General features: G+C 47.5%; 1 pseudogene; it reads left to right on the top strand.

Annotated features, from left to right (window-relative positions):
* Positions 1-1,972: 1,972 nt before the first annotated feature.
* LOC120093480 (U6atac minor spliceosomal RNA) lies at positions 1,973-2,087 on the top strand (annotated as a pseudogene).
* The last annotated feature ends 847 nt before the right edge of the window (positions 2,088-2,934 follow it).

Here is a 2,934-nt window from a genome sequence, read left to right as displayed (position 1 = left end):
ACCTTGGGTGCCCCAAGGTATGTCTGAATGCTGGTTTTGACACCAGCAGAGAGACACCTTCTTTTACCTTTGTCTCCTGACCCTTTCCTTGCCTCTAAAGCTTTCTGTTAATACTTGAAATCCTGTGTTCAGGATGAGTGGGGTTTCCTTCTGGAGTGACCTGTAGAGTGTCTGTTTGTTCCCCTGATCTGCTTCTCCCAACCTCATACTGCCCCATGCTGACTGCAGATTGTTTCATGTAATACAGAAAATCTTCATTTATACCCTTACTGTTTTCTTTTTCTTTCTCTGAGATAAGGATTCTCTGCATAGACCAGGTGGGTCTCAAACTCAGGTTCCTCCTGCTTTAGCCTCTTGAGTGCTGGGATTCTTGGAATAGCTACCATTCTTGGCTAAGGCACTTGCTCTCCTAAATGATTCTTTGTGGCTCTTTCTTTGGAGAATTTTCTTTCAATGAGCTTCTCTCATTACAGGGCTGACCGGCTGTCCTCTGAAGTTAGAACATAGGAAGTAATGTTGACTGTGCCATCAGAGGCCAGGTATGTAACTGCTTGAGGAGGAGGGGTGTAGGCACAATAGAGCGTGCGGGAGGTGAAGGATGTGGTTGCTGTCTCCAAACCCTCGTGCTCTGACCAGCCTGGGGCTATGCTCCTTAGGCCTCCCTATAAGCAGCAGGTCAGACTGAGTTAGGCCACAGGGCCAGAAGTATATGAGATCATACCGTAGCTCTGCTGTGTGTCTTTGGGTGGGTTATCCACCTCTCTGCATTTCCATGTCTTTGTTTGTTAAAGAGGAAAATTAAGAGCTGTGTCTCTGTGTACAGGTTAAGTTAAAATTAGTATGAGCCACCTCATGTGGTACCCACTGATTTCTTAATCAGTGACCATCCAGTCATCTGAAGCCTGCAATGCCTGAGGAGGCTAGCATTAGGAAACTGGGTATTTACTAGTGGTGTTGCCATGGAGACGAGAGTCACTTGGGAAACACAAAATAGAAGTTCTTTGCAGAAATTAACAAGAGTCCCTCTTTCATCTCAGTTCTGGGAAATGATGCTTTACAGCGTGAGTGATGATCTCATGGAGGTTAGGACATCCTCCATGTATGATGTAGGAAAGCCACTTCCTTCACGTGCTGCAGGTGGCTTAATGTCACTTCCCAAGGGCATCGTTGGTTTCCTTGATTCGTATCCTGTCTCATCGTTCTTCTAGTCCTTGTCAAGAACGCAAACTCTTGAGCTGTAGAGTCAGATACCCGCCTGGTGTACCCAGTGAGTTCCAGGATAGCCAGGGCCACGTGGAGAGACCCTCTCCCCCCACCCCATGAACGCAAACTCCTTTGTAAGCACATAAAAATGATGCCTTGAAGCTGTGGGTGGTGGCACCCACCCATCATCCCAGCACTTGATTGTTATGAGTTTGAGGCCAGCCTAGGTTACAGTGTAAGACTGTACCTTTTCTTTTCCCTTTCTCAAAAGGGAAAGAAAGTGTTGAAAGAAAACAGAGAAGTTCAGAAGACAGCTGTATCAGACTCCTGTTAGCATGAAAGGCTCTGCCAGAGCCTGACAAATATAGAGGTGGATGCTCACAGCCAACCATTGGACTGAGAACAGGGTCCCAATGGAGAAGAACAACAGTGCCAACCATCCAGCCCCCCCCCCAACTCCAGAGCTCCCAGGGTCTAAACCACCATCCAAAGAAGACCCATAGCTCCAGCTGCATCTGTAGCAGAGGACAGCCTTGTTGGGCATCAGTGGGAGGAGAGGCCTGTGGTCCTGTCAAGGCTTGATGCCCCAGTGTAGAGGAATGCCAGGATGGGGAGGTGGAAGGGATTATGTGGGTAGGGGAGCACCCTAATAGAAGTAGGAGGAGGAGAGATGGGATAGGAGGTTTCTGGAAACTGGGAAATGGGATAACATCTCAAATGTAAATAAAGAAAATATCCAATAAAAGAAAAGGAAAAAGAAAAAGAAAAAGAAAAGAAAACAAAGAAGCTTAGCACTCCCCTTGACAAAGATAGAAGAGGCCCTTGGGCCTAACAACACCCACATGCTTAAGGCAGCGCCTTAAGAGGCAGAGTCAGAGTCAAGAGAGGCAGAGAGGCAGAGAGGCAGAGGCAGAGAGGCAGAGAGGCAGAGGCAGAGGCAGAGGCAGAGAGGCAGAGAGAGAGAGGCGGGGGGGAGGGAGAGAGGGAGAGAGGGAGACAGAGACAGAGACAGAGACAGAGACAGAGACAGAGAGGCAGAGGCAGGCAAATTACTGTAAGTTTGAGTCTACTTACTTTGGTCTACAAGTGAGTTACAGGACAGCCAGGGTATTCAGAGAAACCCTGTCTAGAAAAACAAACTAACAACAACAAAAGAGAGGTGGGAGAAAAAAACAAAATGATCCTTTAAAATCCTTTTTTCTCCAATAAAACATTAAGTGGCAGAGTAATATGACATCATCTAGGACAGTGGCGACTGAGTTCCTATACGGTGCTCCTCAAGGCTACTGCAGGGCAAGACCAGTTACCATACTGGGGCTTTGTCAGGTCTTCCCCTTAATAACCTTCCCCAGGGCCAGCAAGATGACTCAAGGAGTAAAGGTGCATGGTGACCCCAGTTCAACCCCTGGAACCCACATAAAGTGAGAAGCAGAGGACTGACTCCTACAAAGTCACCCTCTGACCTCCACAAGTGCTCTGTGGCACATGTAACACACACACACATACACACACACACACACACACACACATGCACGCGCGCGCGCACGCACGCATGAGCGTGCGATGATGATGATAATGATGAAGATGAAGATGATAAACTTTAAAATAAAATTTAAAAACCACACACACACACACAAAAATGCAGCCTCCACGCCATGGTCAAAAGTGAGAAGCAGGAACTGGAGAAACAACAGCTCACTCTGTAAAGTCTGACCCTCAGCATCTGTGTAA

Source organism: Rattus norvegicus, chromosome 6 (assembly GCF_021556685.1).
Source record: "Rattus norvegicus strain SHRSP/BbbUtx chromosome 6, alternate assembly SHRSP_T2T, whole genome shotgun sequence".
NCBI lineage: Eukaryota > Metazoa > Chordata > Mammalia > Rodentia > Muridae > Rattus > Rattus norvegicus.
The sequence above is the reverse complement of the archived record's forward strand: the minus strand, read 5'-3'. Positions and strand labels throughout refer to the sequence as shown.